The sequence below is a fragment of the Anas platyrhynchos genome, chromosome 3 (genome assembly GCF_047663525.1).
Source record: "Anas platyrhynchos isolate ZD024472 breed Pekin duck chromosome 3, IASCAAS_PekinDuck_T2T, whole genome shotgun sequence".
Taxonomy (NCBI): Eukaryota; Metazoa; Chordata; class Aves; order Anseriformes; family Anatidae; genus Anas; species Anas platyrhynchos.
Genome location: NC_092589.1, coordinates 60126241 through 60145674, shown reverse-complemented (window position 1 = coordinate 60145674; position 19434 = coordinate 60126241). Strand labels below are relative to the sequence as shown.

Sequence of the window (19434 nt, the reverse complement as noted above, 5' to 3'; positions counted from 1 at the left end):
ACTGACCGAAGGATTTCTGTCCAGGACCACCATTCATCACATCACTGATGCACCCTGGTTCAGGTTGTGTAGCCAAGCACTTTGAGGTGATGACTTGCTGTGTGTCTCCACGTACTGTCTCCTAGCTTCAGTGTCCTCTCAGGAAGAGCTGTTGGTAAATTGTGGGACACCCGTGCAGTCAGTGTGCATCAGGACTTGGCTTCTGGGGGTGGGTGCTCAGTCTCCTGTACCCAGAGCGGAGTGTGGCAGGGTAAGGATGGGGCCGGAGCAGGCTGTGAGGGATGCTAAGCCAGACTGACTTGACTTCCTTTCTTCATTCATCCACCAGTTATGCCATGGGTTCCCAGCTGACATTGACTGCGTGTCACCTTGGGTGGTAGTGATGGCCACGAGTGACCCCCACGCATGCAGGGGCAGAGGCCCAGGCCAGTCCTGGCCCCTTCTCTCACCATGAGCAGCAGGGAAGCCCTTTGCCTTCTGGTCTTGGCATCTGGCTTGCTCAATCGCTCCTGAAAAGCTAACTGCTTGGCTGAATGGTACTTGAAAGTGGGGTTTTCTTGTCACCAACTTGTCTGAACCCAGCCACCCTGCCAGGGGCTTTCTGGGTTGTAACTCTCCCTCAGCATGGCATGAGGATTTTTCAGACCTCTCTCTGGACAGGCAATGCTGTTACACCACCGTGACTTCTACATGTTGCCCATGGCCTGAAAGAAAAATGAGATGTGCCTGAAAGCCTCCTGGTGGGGTCAGGACAGGAGCCCCTTTCCTAAGAGGTGACCCTGGCTGCTTCCCCCCCTCCTGGTCAGTTGCTCTCTGTTCTGGTTAACCCTGTCACACTTTGTTTGTTCAGGAGCACACTTTGCACAAGCTTCAGTGCCTTCCCAGTTGAAACCACACAGATGTTACATTCCTGAGTGCTTTTGTGATGGGTCAGCCAGTGCTTGTAATTCCTGCAGCTCTTTAGCCCATGTTCCTGGGTTCCTGTCCACCTTCATACACACTGCTGTTTTGCAGTTTTCCCCCCTCCCTCTGAACTAGAGCATCCCATCCTTTCAGACCAGACAAGCTAGAAGTAGAATGCTTCCCCAGAGCAGAGCGTGTTGGACTTACCAACCCAATCTTCAGAGCGTATTCCTGTTTTTCAGATTGTGACTCTGTTTATCCATTCCTTCCTTCCCCTTTCTTAACAACTCATGTCTGCCCAATTCACCGAACTCCCACACCAGGCAGAAACCTTGGTGCTGAAAGAGCAAGCAAATCCTGGCAGGGATGCCTGCAACGAGGCTCACCAAGATGAGGGCAGCTGACAGCCCCTGCTACCTGGAGAGGCAAGGCCTCCATCGCAACACCCTCAGGGGAGGCAGCAGTGGGGAGGGGGAGGTAGGTTAGCTCCACTTGCTGCCACTTCTACACGGGGGAAGGGTTTCAGCTGAAATGTCCCTAATCCCACTGTTTTTTTCTGCTGCTTTCTGGGCCCATTACTCATAACTTTGAAGTCACATGAGGCTTGTCTCATTCTGAAGCTTGTATGTAAATGAGCACCCAGCCTGTCTCTTGTGACTGACTTGTGTGGGAACATTAAAGCTAATGGTGCCTTCTTTTTTTTTTTTTAATACTCTGGTATTTCCCTAATGGCCTTAGGGGATTTTGGTCCTCTGATGCTTTCTGCTGTCTGCCCAGCCAGACACCTCCTCAAGTTCAAGTATTTTTTTCCTTCCTGTTCTGCAAGAGAGAACTTTTATTTGGATTCTCCCTTTTTTGTGACCACTTATAGAAGTCTCTTTGCTGAGATGCAAATCTTTCATAGATGGTTTTCTGAGCATAAAGCTAAAACTAATATAAAACAATTGGCTTAACTACTTTCATTGCTCTGGAGTACTTTATAACATGGTGCAGTAAAGGATTGCTGTGCCAGATGTGCTTACATATTCATTTTGTTTATGGAAAGGATACTTTTAGATGTTTTCAGTAATTCTTCCTGACTGGGATCTGAATATTACCTATGTTTCTAGACTTCTTAGAGATATAACATCTGTATTAATACGTAACATGACATGGGAGAAAGCAGTTACTAAATTTTTATACATTTATCTTCTGACGCTTCAGTGCTCTGCTGGGCAAGTCTTTGTTTTGCCATAAAGTACTATCCATATGGGCAGGGATGGGAGCACTAAATAACATGTCGTCAGTTAGAGGAAACATTTACACTCTTAGATCTCTAACTTGGTGTGTTCCAGGAGCCCCAGGCAGGACCTAGCATGGTGGGCTTTTCAGGTAAAGCAACAACAGAGAGGTCCTGTTGCTTCACTCTCGGTGCCAGCTGTGATGCTCCACCTTCACACAGAAGCTTAAGACATCATATTGACAGCCTGCGAGCCAAGCACCCATCCTTTCCTCCTGCTCTTGGTTGGATTCATCTCCATCCTGTACAGAGTCCAGTCCAGGCTGCAGAGCAGAAGAGAACAGTTCTGGTTATTGAAGTCAGGACGTGTTATTCGATTAGCCTGTCAGGAGTTGCTTGCCATGCAAGTTCGTGTACAGCTTAGTGTACAGCTGCCAGCTGACCCACAGGCGGCGTGGAGCAATTAGGAATGTAATAAATGGAAATGAAAAACATTAATTGAGTTACTGTAAATGTAGGAGTGGCCTCATATCTGCTTTTTATGTGCCTGATGGAGTCACAAGTGGTTACTCTTTTGCCAGCTGTCTCATCCTGGTGTTCCTGCACATGCTGCAGACCGTCCTAATCTATACCACCCCGTTCCTTGGAAGTGTCTGAAGTTACTTCAAAGAGGAAAACACAAAACAAAACAAAACAATTAAAAAAAGAAACAACACTTTTTTTTTTTTTTTCACAAAACCTGGGCCTAGTCCTACACCCTTTGGAGCAGAAATAGTGTAGCGGTGACATAGCCATCAGCCTGGGGACCTGAAGAGTGAGAGGCCAGCTGAGGCCCTTTTCAGGCCACAAAGCTGACACTGAAGTCTCCTACCGGTGGAGGGAGGGTGGCTATATCCAAACTGCTTTGGGAAGGCCCCTGGCATAGGCATCATGCTGGCTCACAGGGGCACGGACCAGTGGGTTGAAGTGATCTGAGGCTGCCATGGCACAGCACCCATAGCTTGGGTCAGTGTCGCTAAGATTTGGTTTTGTTCAGATGCTTTGACTGTAAATTGGAAATGCTTTGCTTAAAGGAGACTCTTTGATTTTTGGGAATTGCTGTCATTTCTGCTGGGAGCAAGAAATGGCAGGTGCTCAGCAGAAATGGATACACATCTGCATATGTTTCCTGTAGTAGTAGTTTCCAAAGGTTTTAGATTTTGGATCACTGTGAAACTGATATGTCTTGGTACCTAAAATTAATCATTTGCAACAATTTCCAGGTCTTATGCATCACCTGGTTAATTAGAATTTACCCTATGTTATTGATGCAAATGCAGCTGCATGGCTCGTCAGCTAAATATAAGCGACTTTATCTGGAGCTGTAGTTTGGCAACTTTTATTGCACTGAAAGTCAGTTAAATCACCCATAACTGGGAACTATGGCCTTTACGCTGACAGTGACAGGAATAAGAGAGAAGGCAGTTCAGTGATTAGGATACACACAGCAAAAAGACCCCAGAGTGAGATACAAGCTCTCTGGATACACTAAATTGTCCTTCTCACCTGGGATTGGGATGTTTGCCTCAAAGCGCCTCTTCCAAACAGGCACAGCAGGGGCTTTTATGTTTCTATGTAACGGAAGTAGTCTACTTTATTGAAAAAAAGTAAAAATGCATTCAGTTTTCGTAAAACACATAGTTTAGCACGGTGCAAGTTTTGTCTAGGTGAGAGCTATGTGGGAGCAGCAATTGCATAATCTTATCCAGCATACCTGAGCAGGACACAACAGCGTAACATGTACAGCACCAAAATAGAAAACCACAACACTGAGCAGTTACCATTTCAGTTTATATCAAAACGGTGAGGCCCCTTAAAATGAGCAGTTAGTGGTACAGGTGTCTTTACATCCAGGTGCTCAGTTTCTCAGCCGCCCATATTTAACAAGCTAACCTAAGTTTGTTCAGTAAGCCCTGCACTAATGCTTTCTACCACACCGGTGACAAATACTGGTGGCACGAGCCCTTCCCTGCTTCAGAAGGGCGGTGCTAGCTGCACATGAGGAAAGACAAAATGCTTGGAAGTGTCTTAACTGAGATGCTACTTCGTTAACTCTCCTTTCCTTGGCCACCCATGGATATTTTGGAGAAGAGTGCTCTCACAGGGGTTATTCATCTGGCTGTTATGTTGAGAGAAACACTCTAGTACCTCACAGGCCTGCCTTGCTCCTGCATGAGTGGAGAGGCCGAACCCAGCCAGGTCAAGCCACACCAGGCCAAGCTGAGTCAAAACAGGCTAAGCTGAGCCGATCTGGGCCAGGCAGTCCTCCTCAGGTGGCCCTATGGCCACTGACTGCCACCAGGAGCTGTGTCAGCCCTCCATCACCATCCTCCTCGGCCTGCCAGCAGCACAGGACCCCTGGCAAAGGGCTGACACAGCCCTGTCCCACTGAGCGCTCTGCAGGCAACCTGGTGAACCCGGTGTGGTGGCATCTCGAGTTGTCGAGATAAATGATCACTAAAAAAAAAAAAAATCCTTTATATATATAAATTAAAAAAAAAAAAAAAAAAAAAAAAAAAAGTCTTTAATGTTTGTCAAACAGAAACCTGAAATAAGAGCAGGTAATTTTGCCTGGGAGTTTTATGATGACTTCTTTTTGTACTAATGTTAATTTTCAAAAACTCCCTGTGTCTAATATTGAAAGACAGCCTACGGCATGTTATCCAGACTACCCCCTCCTCCAGCCTCAGCCTCACTAAACCAAATACCATGTATGTAATCTCTCCCCCCTCCCACCACCCCCTGACCTCTGACAGCAATGATTCTTTTTGTTATTGATTCGGGTTTTTTTTCTTCTCCCCCCAACACCCCCTCCCCCCCTTTTTTTTTTTTGGTTAAGCCCTAGTACACATACGTGTTGGGCAGGAAGTCAGATTTCCCCTGGTGAATTACCATGGGGGGGGAGGAAGGGGGCTTAGGTTTTGTTCTGTCATTATGGCTTCATTTCAAGGGATTCATATGATCTAATATTGAGCACACGTTGTGAGTTAGTCCAATTCCCAAAACAGTGGCTACTAAATTTTTTTAAAAAATTAAAAAGCCACTGTGGCTTTTTAAAAACATTAATAAGCCACAATGTCACAAGAAGGGGTCAAAATTCCCTTCTCATTTACAATGTAGAGCAAAGCTAGTGAGCTGGGGATGTGCTCCAAGAAAGGCAGCTATGCAGTGTTTTGCACTTTTAAACAAATGTTTCTATCACCCTGAGGTGCACTGCTGATTACTGTGGGACCAAATTTGTCCATGACATTAAGTGTTATGTAGCCTGAGATCACACAGTCAGAATTCCCACTTGCTAAAGGTAATGACTGCAGGAGTCATTTCATTTCCTCTCGTCTGACATTCATAACAGAAGAGTGTGAAGAGCACTGAAGTGATGCCTGGAAAACATTTTACTTCCACCTCTGATAACGTTTATACTGGTGTAAACCTTTGAGAATTGGACTGACTTTACTCCAACTCTACTCCAGATATTCTGTAGGATTAGTAGGATGGGAATTTAGCCAGGCTATTTATAAAAATAGTCTCTTACTTCCTTTTACATGTTCTGGAGTAATAAATAAATAAATATATATTAAATTGCTGCTGTTGCAACCCACGTGCCACAAAGATATGCCGATCTAAGCACACCTTATTGTTAAATCCTCTTTTAAATATTGGCACATCTTGCACTGGTTACTTGTTGCAGTTTAATGGGAATAAAGCATCTCAGCCTTTTCTGTGATCCTTAATGCACAGCCACTTAAAGAGCAAGGGAAGTAGTCAGACTGATATTTCAGTGTGATAGGTTACAGCTTATTCAGCCTGCAACGTACTACCTGCAATGAGGACAAAACTAATTTCTCCTTGAGGGTGGAGATCACATTTTTTTTTTTTTTTTATGTATTATTAATGCACAGCCTAGCAGAAAGAGATGTTGTTACATGGCTTTTTCATGATCACGTGCATGTCTAGACCAGCCTACATTTGCCTAAAAGAAAAAAAGTCATCGTTTCCAGAGACTTTTTTTAAAAAAGGGAAGTTTGGGTGGTGGTGATAGAGCAATGAATGGTGACCCCTGGCAGAGCTGCTCTCTGCTAAGGCTGGTGCTGGGCTGGGTCCTTGGAGGCAGGAAAGCCTCCGGTGCTTGCCAGCACTCCTGTGCATTTGAGTCATAGCAGTAGTGAGCACCGTGTAAGTTCAAAATGCATTACTCAGAGCAGGCAGGTTGCTCAGGCCCATCAGGCTCAGCCGTACCCCAGTCTACGTGAATGTCAAACTTAATGTATTCATCACCAGAATTTTCCTCCTCTCACTCTTTCTTTTAGGCACTCAGCAGGGAAGACCAATTAAGGCAGAATTTCGGATTATTGGAGTTTCGCTATTGAATTAACCAACTTTCAGTTCGGTTTGCCATTACTTCAGACTTTGAGCTTTGCTCCTCTTCCCTGCATGGGCGCTAAATCAGACATCCACACCGGGCTACACTGTGCATTCAGTTCTCCTCGGGGCTTTAGTTTTCCATGTGTCTGCACATTATAATTCGGCTACAACAGCCGCACCACCCCGCACGTTGAGTTACCTCACTGTCACACGTTCTTTCATCCAAGCTGGCTTTCCTCTCCCAGAATAGTAACCCACCAGCAGCTGTGACCAAGAACAAGCTGATCTTTATTGTGCAGAGCTTCATGATACTTTCCACTGCACAGCTATGCATGCATTTATAGAAGTGTCTACACGTGCTGTAGGTGGCACAGTGTTTCCAGCTTCAACTCCCCAAGGTACCTGTGGTTTCCCTCTGTCCTCTGATGGCTTCTGTCTCGCTGTTCCCCCACCCTCAGAGTGGAGCAGGGTGCTCCTGGGTCAGTTTCTGGGGGGAACACATTCCTCTGCTCCGTGGTCTTTGGCAAAGTTGAGGATCCCAAGTGCAGCTTGTTGAAAACGTCCAGCCCCTAATGCTCCTCTTTGTGCTTGTCTTCTTCATCTTGCAGATGGCTACATCTGTAGAAATGCAGAAGTCTGGCCAAGTTCTGCAAAGGGCTTACCTTCTATATTTCACAGTGTTTAAATTTTTTGAGTTATCAACGCCTCCTATTTGGAAAAAATTTTGAATTAAGCTCTCATCAAGCCCCACCAAATAAAGAAAATATAGGTAGGTTTCATCTCTCTCTCTTTTTTCTTTTTTCTTTTTTCTTTTTTTTTTTTTCTTTTATTCTCTACATTGAAGTTTCAGCCTGTAATAGTAACATCTGTTGCATAGCTGTCAGCAGAGTAATTGTTCCCAACCTCTTTTTATTGGCCTGCTCTTCATGTTGTGTTTCAGGGTATTTCAACTAAGTATTTCAGTGCTAGGGGAGGTGTAACTAAATCATATTGATCATGACTTATTTTTTGCAGAGTTTAAAAGAAACAAGCTATTTGAAAATACATGCTAATTTATAAAAGGTCAAATAAGTCTGTTTTAACACCACAATGAGGAAAATATCATCTGTATATAAAATTAATCCATCAAAGCCTATAATAACTTGGAAATAATTGCAGGACATCAGAGAGGACAGCAAAAACAGGAGCTGATAACTTTGTGGAACCAGTAAGTGTTTAATCTATAAACTCTCTTGCTTTGAGCTGGGTGAAGCAGAGACAAGTAGACACAAGAAAAAGTACAAACAAGTTCTTTATTCTGAAACTGCATTAGAGCACTCTAAAGATAGCATCAGGGACTGCGTGGAAATCCCCTGGATACTCTTTGTAATTTTTTCCGGTGAATCTCAGGATAGCAAATATGAGAGGCAAGGGTAAGTGGATGACCACAGCTGGTGTAAGCCGCACTCTGGCATTCTGCTTTTGTGGTGCAGACACCCAGGGTGGAATTCAGCTTGCTTGTCCTTCTCTCCCTTGACTATAAGTAGCATTCTGATGACTAGTTCAGATGTAGATGTTTACACTGTAAAGGTGACACATTTGATGAGATGTATCCCACACACCATTTCTAAGGTGATGTTTCGTCTTGAAGAAAGTTAGAAAATCAGGGCAATGCACAGATTACCTTTTACTTTGTAGCTTACTGACTACTCAGATTTTGATGATGGGCAAACCACAGAAATCATTATAATGTATGGCAATTTATGCCTCCTGATGCCAGCTGTTAGGCATTTAAATGCCTCACATAGCTGGGGGAAGTAACCTCTCACATCTTCCATGTATCTGTTTGTTCTGCAAGAAACTAAGAAAGAAGAACTAACACTCACCTAACTCACCTCAATAGTTATGAGATTATACTCATTAATGATTATAATATGATCCTGAGGTGACAGATCCAATACTTAAATTATTATACTTAATATTTCTATCTGTATTGATGATGTACTCGCTCCCCACCAACAATGTAATTTTGGGATCAGACGAGTCCCAACTTTAGAGATTCTAGAATTTTTCTGAACTAACTTTATCTTGTTTTCTTTCAGGTACTCCATGGGATATAGAGGAACCAAGATGAAACTTGCCCAAAATGAACATGTAGAACAAGATACGTGTCTCTACACTAAGCAATCAGCTAAATCATAAGCCTGCTCTGTTTACCATTTACACAGTTAGCTTACCAGTGTTACAGAAGTGTATTTGAATTCCTAAATAATTTCCAGCTCAGGTGTGTTGTGATCCCAGTGTAGAAAATCAGAGTGCAGTAATATCAGAGAAGGGCTGTTTGGAGTAAGTGTTAACTGCAAGATACTTGGCATTGTTACCAAGGACAATATATGCCGTGCTTGCATTAATAATGCATTCAGGAAAAGAAGATTTTCCTTTGCAGTAGGTGGAATTGCATCAAAGGACTACCTGGCTCCATCATCAATTTCTCCTGTTAACTGAGCAAAAGATCTGAAATGTTGTCAAACTACATGAAAAAGTACTGGGCCACAATTCTCTGCACGCCTCACTCAGTTGGCTGCAGATCATCATGTTTAGCTTCTTTGAATCATAAAGATCAAGATGTACCAGGGAATTTGTATCCAGCTTATACAATGATTAATGTTATAAACTGAGGGGGAAATAGATGACCAATTTGTTTACTCTGAGGTTTTCAAAGTTATCAAGGGAGATGAGAATAAACCATTGTGGCATGAACAAGGAAGTGAAGTGAGAAGTTCATCTTCTCTCTAGCTAGCTGTTATCTATTTTCTGCAGTGATTTATTGCCATAATCAATGAATAAACACCCTTTTTGCAGTGGAAAATGTTCCTAATAAAGATAAAATTCCGATCTCAGTGAAAAGTGGGAAGTACCAGTAAAAAGTTATTAAAATGGAAAAAAAAAGGCTAAGCAATGAGAAATACAGGGGCAAAAACACCTCTTTTCCTAGCTTACTTATACATACAAGAACTGCATAATTTCTTTTTACCCCTGCAACAAACAGTGAACACATATTGAGATATTTGCCCATTGCGCCCCCCTACCCTCTTTGTTGTTTTCAGGATATAAAACCCCTTTTATATTTGTCTGTATTAAAATGCATTTGTTTCAGTGCATCTAGTTTGCTAACCCAACTATCTTACACTGTCTGTTTTACAGACTCTTCCGTCTGCTCCATTTTTACCAGTTTACCAATCTTTCTCTTTTTTTTTTTTTATCAGCAATGACTTAATATTTTCTTCCTGGCCACAGATGAAACTGTTGAATTAAATAAAATCTGGCACTGATCTCTGCAGAAAATCACTAGATAAGTCATGTGCTAAAGATTTCTTATTGCCAATCTATTAATTTTGCCAGGGTGTCAGTTCTCAGTTTAATGTGTGTGCTGTTTCTGGCAGTGAGAATTGCTATATTTTTTCTATCAGAACGTTGTATAATATTGAATCAAATACCTCACAAAAGTCTATATAATCACTTTTATCAACCATTTTAGTAACTACTGTCAGCTATTCATGGAATCTTTTTTTTTTTTGTAATAAAAAAGGTGTTTTATTCTATTAATTAACGTAAAATGACATGAGCTATTTTCGTTCTTCTTCAAACAACTGTTGTAGGATTTGTGGGTGTAAGTTGCCTTCAAGAAGAAATGATGTTATTTACTTATATCACACAAGAACAGTATTTTCCATTGCATTAATAATTTAAGGGGAACATTAAATACAGAACCAGGATGTTTACTGAACACTTTTTCCCTGTATGTTTATAGAATTGTTTATCTCCAGAGGAGATATTTACTGCTGCTGAGATTAATTTGATGATAAAAATTTCTTTATTGCCTTTAGCTTTGCTAACCTTTGATTTTCCCTCAGTGTGAGTGTAATTTGGCTAGAGAAGATATCCAAAGTGTTCCTAAGTTCATCCTTCTACATGTTTGTGTTCTCTTTTTGTAAAGTGGAATTATATTGTAAAAGATCTAATCACATTACACATGCACAAAATGACCTACAGTATAAAAAACTCTTCAATGTCATTAACTTTTTGTAGTGTCTGTGTACCAATCTAAACCCCATGAAAAATAAACAAAGTCAAACCCTTAGCAAAGTTTTGCTTAGCAAAAGGTTGCCAGGCAATCTTTTTTTACCTACCCTCTATCCAAAATATGTAAACCACTGTATCTTCTGCCATCTGGTGCTCAGCTTTGTGGAGTTTCAATCCCTGTATGTGGGAGAGAAGTGTTCATGCTATAAGCAACTCAGATGTCAAATGAACAAATGGATGACACACAGTGTGTACTGGGTTACAGTTCAACCGTCAGGTTTTGGCATTATGTGGTAATGCAAAAAGTTCCCGCCTCCTACGTGTCTGCACAATTCATCAAGCTCCACTGCCATATTCTTGCTACTGAGCTGTTCCAGCACAGCAGAGAAAATGATCCTTCAGACACTCAACCTAAAAAATGTGATGGCCTTCATTTGTAGTTCCACTCAATTGTTATGTTGTACAAAGGCTAAACAAACTGCAAACACAGTTGAAAAAAAAAAAAAAAAAGAAAAAAACAAATATTTTCTTATGCTAAATAAGAGAGAAAAAATGTGTTATGGGCTTCCTCCATTGGGTCACTGAAAACTTTCAGGAAGAAAGCATTAATTTTATAAACAGCAATTCATGTATTTGTAATGAGATTTACATAGGGCTATAAGCAAAAAAGAGATAATCCATGGGAAGTCTGTGAACGCTTTTTCTCAAGAGCATTGTCTATTATATTTGAATGGCTCAGCTGAAGGTCATCTACACCAGTACAAACGCATGTGCAGCAAACAGAAGGAGATGGAGCTTTGTGTGGCAAGCAAATTATGACTTACTTGCCATCACTGACACATGGTGGGATGACTTCCACAAGTGGAGTGCTGCAATGGATGGCTACAAGCTCTTCAGAAGGGACTGACAACGAAGGAGGGACATTGGCATGGCTCTCTGTATTAGAGGGTGTTTCGATGTTGTAGAGCTCAGGGCTCATAATGATAAAGTCAAGCCCCTATCGGTAAGGATCGGGGTAAGACCAACAAGCCAGACATCCTGCTGGGGGTCAGTTATAGACCACCAAACCAGGATGAAGAGACAGACGAGACATTCTACAAACAGCTGGCAGAAGTCATGCTATCATCAGCACTCTTTTTCATGGGAGACTTCAGCTTCCTAGACATATGCTGGCAATACAATACAGCCCAGAAGAACCAGTCTAGGAAGTTCCTGGAGTGTATGGAAGACGACATCCTGACACAGCTGGTAAGTGAGCCTACCAGGCGGGTGTCCCACTAGACTTCCTGTTCACAAACAGAGAAGGACTCGTGAGAGATGTGGTGGTCAGGAGCTGTCTTGGGCAGAGCGACCACAAAATGGTAGAGTTCTCTCTTCTTGGTGAAGTCAGGAGGGCATGGTGGTTTTACTCGGCTGGGCAGCTGAGCTTCCACCACAACCACTCACTCCCCCTGCTCAGAGAGAAAGGGGGAGAAAATATGATGGAATAGGGTTGAGATAAGGACAGGTAGATCACAACAATTATCATCATGGATGAAACTGACTCAACATAGGGAGATTAATAAAATTTATTACCTATTACTAACAAGCTAGAGCAATGAGAAACTAAAAAACAAACAAACAAACAAAAACAAAACAAAACAACAAAACAAGAACTCCTTCCCCTCACCCACCCTCTTCTGTATCCTCCCCCCCCCCCACCCTGAGCAGCACAGGGGAGCAGGGAATGGAGGCTGCAGTCAGTCCCTGATGCTTCATCTCCCCCACTCCCTGCCCCTGCTCCCCATGGAGTCCCTCCCATGGATGCCGTCCTTCCTGAACTGAGCCTGGGGGGCTGCCCACAAGCAGCAACTCTTCAAACACTGCTCCCACACGCCTCCGTAGCACAGGCAGCAGCTCCCCCCAGACCCCCTGCTCATGCATGGTCTCTTCTCCATGGGCTGCAGCTCCGGTCAGGGGCCTGCTCCTGGGTTAAAACTGGCTGGATGGCCGGGCCCAGAGAGTAGTGGGTAATGCAGTGAAATCCAGCTGGCAACCTGTCACCAGTGGTGTTCCCCAGGGGTCGGTATTGGGGCTCATCCTTTTTAATACCTTTATTGACGATTTAGATGAGGGAATTGACTGCACCCTCAGTAAGTTTGCAAATGACACCAAACTGGGGAGAAGTGCCAATCTGCCGAAGGTTAGGAAGGTCCTGCAGAGGGACCTGGACAGGTTGGATTGATGGGCAGAGGCCAATGGGGTGAGGTTCAACATAGCTAAGTGCTGGGTCCTACACTTTGGTCACAAAAACCCTACAGCACTACAGGATTGGGGCAAGGTGGCTGGAAAGCTGTGCAGAGGAAAAGGACCTGGAAGTGTTGGTTGATGAACATGAGCCAGCAGTGTGCCCAGGTGGCCAATAAGGCCAACAGCATCCTGGCTGCAGGAGCAGGGAGGTGATCATCCCCCTGTACTCTGCTCTGGTGAGGCCGCACCTCGAGTGCTGTGTTCAGCTTTGGGGCCCTCACTACAAGAAGGACATCAAGGTGCTCGAGTGAGTCCAGAGAAGGACTATGAAGCTGGTGCAGGGCCTGGAACACAAGTCCGATGGGGAACAACTGAGAGAACTGGGGTTGTTTAGTCTGGAGAGGAGGAGGCTCAGGGGACACCTCATTGCTCTCTACAGCTACCTGAAAGAAAGGTGTTGGGAGCTGGGGGTTGGCCTCTTCTCACAGGTAACTAGTGGTAGGACTAGAGGGAATGGCCTCAAGTTGTGGCAGGAGAGGTTTAGTTTGGAAATGAGGAGACATTTCTTCTCAGAAAGAGCAGTCAGGCATTGGGACGGGTTGCCCATGAAAGTGGTGGCATCACCGTACCTGGGGGTGTTGAAGGAAAGGGTGGATGTGGTACTTGGGGACACGGTTTAGAGGGCAATATTGGTGGTATGTGGATCGTAGATTAAATGATCTCAGAGTTTTTTCCCAACCTTAACGATTCTATGATTCTATTTCCCTGTCCTTCTCAGCTGCAGTGCCTCCGGGTTGCAACTCCCAGGACCGAGGACACCTCAGGACTATTTTTCTCCAAATGGTTTGGGTCTGGTAGGTCGGAAGAGGAAATTTTCTCTCTGGACACTTCACCTGAGAAGAGTGTAAATGGTGCTTTTACACGGACATTTGCAAAGAGGGCATTTCCTATTCATAACTATAAGAGATTATAGATTTGCCTCTTTAAAAAGAATTAATTGCCAAGAAGAACCACACAAGCTGACTCCTGGGTTTGGCTGGCAGGCACTATCCTGGTGGCACAGCTACAGCTGCTATGGTAAAGCATGGCAGGAGATGGCCTTCCCCTCTGTCTTGTGACACTTGTTCCTCCCCACCACGCTGCCTGTGGAACCTACGCTGCCATGCCCACAGAGGAGGCCACCACAGCCACCAGGGCTGAGATGTTTCTGTGGGGAGCCATTTTCCCTCCTTGTTACCTGCTGGGGCTGGGCCTGCTGTGGGGTAGGGGAGATGGGGCAAGGCAAGAGAGCAAGCCAAGGACTCTTGAACAATGCCAGGAGTGGATGAGTCTGCTCATCACGTATTTCTTTTTCATGCATTTAATTAGTTATTTCCATCTTCTGATTTATTCCCATTTCTTTTCCTGTACTCTCTATGCCAGCAAGCCCCAGCACTGCCCCTGTGTCCTGGGAGCCAGTGCAGCAGGACACACTGGCACCAGGTCAAAGCTAATATACCTCCTGCTGCTGGAGGACAGGGGCAGCTCCACATGGCAACCATGCATGGCTCAGCTCAACTTCCATGACTTCCCCCAGCATGACCTAAAATACAGCCCAGTGTCTATAGGATGCGTGGAAAAACCTCTTGAAATCTCTTTGCTGCTTCCACATACAGAGCCTAGCAGAATCTCTTGGGGTTTTGTTTTTTTGTTGCTTGTTTATTTGTTAGATTTTGTCTCATTTCCTGTGAATTTTGAAAGAAAAAGTTTTAAAAAGTCCCCAGGCAAGCATGTTTCCAGCATGAAACTCAGCAGTGCCTGTCCTGCCTAGCCAGGCTGCTCACTCATGCCCAAGCTGTGCGTGAAGAGTGAGCTAGGCAGAAGTTTCTAACCACTGACACCACCCCATTCACCCACAAGAACACAACTTTTTGCCTTTAAACTCTGGTTCATCCATTCCATCCGTTCTCAAAATGATTCTACAGAGAGTTAGAGATATAAGCCTTTATAAACATATTTATACCACACTGGTCGCGTGGGACAGACAGGTGTGCAAGACTGTGCTTACCCTTGCTCACAACAGTGAGCCAGAGCATCTGTGTGCCAAATATTTTCAGGCTTTGTAATTTAAATGAAACTGCAATTACAAAAAAAAAAAAACAAAACAAACAAAAAAAAACTGTAACTGATTTTCCGTGAAAAACTATGAACAGGATGAAGAAAGAGAAAGCAGTGTTTTGCTGGTTTTCTTTTTTTTTTTTTTTAAAACTAAGATTGCAGCTCACCGTTGTAAAATTACCTCAGTCAAAACAACATTGCAATGTCATTGTATATAATGTCAAAGCCTTAACATACAGCTGTTGCCTGACACAATACAATATTACTGAAATGCTGATAAAGAAAAGGACAGTGTGTATTTATATTGTACCTCACCTTCTTCTATAAATAAGTTACCTAACCAAACAAATAGTGAGAGGAAAATGAGATCTTGCATACATTACTTATTTTGTCACCAAAATTATGTTTACCACATAGTGTTAATAACTGCAATTTAAAGACATCATCTCACTGAATAACAGTGAGAAACAGGAAAAGATAAGTCACACCACACCCAGAAACCACGCTTGCATAGTCACAGAATAACCTGAGTTTCCTGAACAAATGACAGGTGATTTTTTCCAACCTTCAGATAGTCATTTTTGTCCTCCTAATTCTGGCTTAATCTAAAACCACATGTGAAAATCTTAAAAAAATCCACCCTTAAGTACTCACCCAGGCTGGACAAGTCTGTTCTCTTCGCCCACTGGCAGTGCAGGGGCTCATCTCAGCAGAGGGTCTCCCCCTGTCTCACCTCCTCCTCCCTGCTAAGGATGCTGCAGTGGGTGGGATGCTTTACCACTGGGCCACCTAGCAGCTCCTCTACTTCTGCTTGGATCATGTCCAAATTCCTCTAACCAGAGGAATACGGACATAAAAGCATATCTGATATCATTCAATCAATACCCACTTGAGAGTAACCAGGGATGACTTTAAAAAATGCCCCCTACTTTTCCCTTGCCTATTAATTACACAAACTCCTCCTCCCCTCCCCTTGTCAGTGAGACACAGGGGAAACTAGCCACTGGTGATGACTTATCTGCACAGATTTCATGTGGCTTGTCATCACAAGACTGGGTTTAACACATCATGCAGCTGTTTTGCTAAACAGAGTGCTTTATTCTGTCTTTGGTCACTTTTTTTTTTCTTTTTTTTTTTTTTTTTGGCCAAAGTATAACATTTGCACGGATATGCGTTTCAAAAACAAATTCTATCAACTTCTAGATGGTATCTCCACTGTCTCAACCCTCACTACTGTAAAATCTAAGTTGGAAGTTTACCATGATTCATGCAACCTCTTCCTTTCCCACGTGAAAATAATTCTTGTTCCTCAGACACCTTACCTAGGAGTCTCTCACACGTCTGTGTACCTGAGGCTCAACTGCTTGTACATAAGTCTCAATTGTTCCTTATTTCAGCTCAGGGTCAGATGTTTCAGACATCATTCATACTTCCAGCCACATCTCTCCAAGTAACGTGAAAATATTGTCATATTTTTTCCAAAATGCCATGGGTTACTTCCATCCATTTCAAAAGCTATGACTACTAGAAAATTTCAGGTGAGAATCAAGCCTGTGGCTGGAGCCAGCACATCATGCACACCAGCTGATACCCCCGAAGGATGCCTTCAGTTCCCACCACTCCACTGTCATCTGGCTGGCAGATCTCCACAGCTTTGCTGTGTGCACAGTCTCCCATCTGTTTTGGCGTCCTGATGTCTTCATCTCTGTGCTTTCCCCTGGCAGAGTCTCGTTGCTGCCTGCCTGTGCTGGGAAGCCACTGCATGTGCTGAGGACCCCGAGTCATCAGGGCAGTGCCTGTGGTCAGCACAGCTGCTGCCATGCAGTGAGAGTGCTGTGACATAGCTGGCTGAAAAAAGTTTCCCTGTGGGCAGATTCCCCTTCCCAGTTCCTCTTTTAGCCATTTTTTTGCCTCCCCCTCACTCATCACAGCCTCGTCCTGTCTGCTTGGCCAGCAGCCTGCCCGCCTGCTGCCTGTGTGCTGTCATCCCTGGTGCAAACAAGAACCACAATTGCTTTGTGAAGCCCACAGGACTTCACAGCTCTCATGTAATGACATGAAATGTTTGAAAATAGCTAAAAGAGACATTTTTTGTGCCACATACTTTTTTTTTTTTTTTTTTTTTTTTTTTTTTTTTTTTTTTAATTTATAAGTAATTTGCTGCAGTGCTTGGTGGAAGTATTTGCAAACATGGCTGTAGAGTAACCCCAGCATTTTGTCTCCAACTAACCATTATTCTTTACCAGGTGAAGGACCAAGGACAAAGCATTGCAGAAGTCCACAGTCCTGTCAGTACACTGGTGAGGACAATCCACCATGAGAAAGAAAAACGGTGGCATGGATGTGGCTGACAGACTCTGCTGTCTTGCAGTGCTTCTCTGCCTCTTTAAGAAACTACCCAACCAAGAGGGAAGGAGTGTTTGAATTTTTCTAGGAGGTTATTTAGGGATGCTTGTTACCTAATTAAGAAATGTTTCCACCAAGTGATTAGCAGGCTACCCAACTGTGCGTATCTTTTATTCACCTTCTGCTTGGGAGCACACCCAGGCTTTGTGCTTTATACTGAGCTATTTTCACCTTTTTTTGCTGCAGCTGTTTTCAATGGAAAGTGCTGAAAATGCTTCTCCTCTGCCTAATAGTCAAGGAAAGAAAAAATATTCCTTGGACTTGCCAGAGAAACAGTTCAGTCACCTGTAGTCCTTTACAGGTTTCTTTGATATCTGCCTTTTGCTGAAGAGGCACCTCCCCAGAGGCACACATGCCCTTTCTCCCTCCCCACCTTGGACAGACTGGCAGCATGCCCCTATACTGTTCTGTAGAGCCCGCAGCCCATGCGGGTCCTTCAAGACCTGCTGTGTTCTGCTTAGGTGATCAAGGCTTAAAATGGCATGAGAGCCTGGGAGAATTGTTCCCTCAAGAACCACTTCCTGCCATTACTCTGTACCTTTTTTTTTTTTTTTTTGGCTCGAGAAGAACCATAGCTACCATTTGTAAACGTTTCCTCCCTCTTCAATAATTTTCTCATGTCCTCTCCATTTTATAAAAGGAAATCCAGATGTGCCTGGTTTTTCCAGTGCCTGTTGAAGGTGGAGAAAAAAACACAAGCTTCAGTAGCTGACTTTCATGCACTACACAAATACCCCAGCAATGAGTAAAATAAAGCTCACTCTTCAGAACTTCATAAGAGATCTAACCCATGTTTCGTTCTACAAGCAAAGAGGGATGATGCATCTCAGATGAATCAGGTAAACATCCCACACTTGCCTGAGCACTGGAGGCAGTCAGTGACAGTTTTCTCAGTGACCAATGTCCCCTGGAGGTTCTCAGGTTCAGACCCATTGCTGTGAAGGCTGGGTTATTGCACAGCAGAGGAGGGTCTGTCTACCTAAGCATATCCATTGATTGATTAGAACTGCAAAAAGAGAAGATCAGAGACAAATCTTTTCTCAAACTTCATGCAGATTTCACTGAAACTGACCTGAAAAGGCATTAAAATTCTTACCACCCTCAGGGGCACCACAAGCTATGTGGGAGGCTGATTATCAATACACTGCAGCTCTCCCTTAAAAAAGGGTCCCTGAAAATCCCTCTGCTACATGCTGTATTTCTGCTGCTTCCCTGAGGGATGTGTCACCTCCACCTGCTTGTAGAAATAAGATTTATACAGATTTAAAGAAGATTTAAGTACAGATTTATATGGCTTTGCCTGTCTACCAGAGGAGCACAAGGGTGCCTCGTGCCAGCAGCTTCAAATCTCTCAGTAAAGTCTGGGTTAATACCACAAATCTTCCAATGAAGCTTCCTGGCAGCTCTTCACTTCAAAACTTTTCTTACACTGGGATGGTTGGTGGAACAAAAACCAATACCAAAGATAGAAAATGTTTGAGACTAAAAATACAGAGTAACCAGGGGTATTGTGTGTGGTTGAATAAGGGGAAGTACTTGACCTCATGGTGCCCTGAGTTCCAGATGAGCAGTCCTGAGCCTGTCGAATCAGTATCTGACAGCTCGCTTTTTTGTCAGTATTCATCCTTGACATTATGTGTCACATCTTAAAGAAAAAATAAATCGTTTATAACTTCATATAAATACCCGCCTATGGGAATTAGTGACAGCTGCTACAGGTATGCCCAACAAACAGTCTGTATCCGTGAGAATAATGTACATTTGATGTAGCGATTGAATATGTACTACTTATAGCCACATAGAAAATGAAGGAAAAGGTGAACAAAGCATTCAGTACATGGAGAGAGAAAATAAGGGCACTGGAGTTTAATGTTCATTATCTTCTATTCAGGTACACTATGAATCCTTTCTAGATGCTTGTCTCTGAATAGGAGAATTTTGTGGGTTATGTGGGGACTCCAGACTGATTAATTCAATTCTCGTGTCTCCCACAAATTTCCCATATAACTTAGAACTTTTTTTTTTTTTTTTTTTTTTTTTTTTAGTAACATTTCTAGTGACACTGCTCAGTATAAAACTTTCATATACTAGATCAGGTGCCTGATATGTCTGTCATA

At 43.4% G+C, this 19434-nt stretch overlaps 1 long non-coding RNA gene across 1 annotated transcript; it reads right to left on the bottom strand.

Annotated features, from left to right (window-relative positions):
• Positions 1 to 97: 97 nt before the first annotated feature.
• LOC119716486 (uncharacterized) lies at positions 98 to 16966 on the bottom strand. The gene is made up of 3 exons (XR_011808362.1): positions 15566 to 16966; positions 6926 to 12036; positions 98 to 2445 (listed from the first exon to the last, which is right to left on the bottom strand). It is a non-coding gene; the product is annotated as an uncharacterized lncRNA (long non-coding RNA).
• Between the last annotated feature and the right edge of the window lie 2468 nt (positions 16967 to 19434).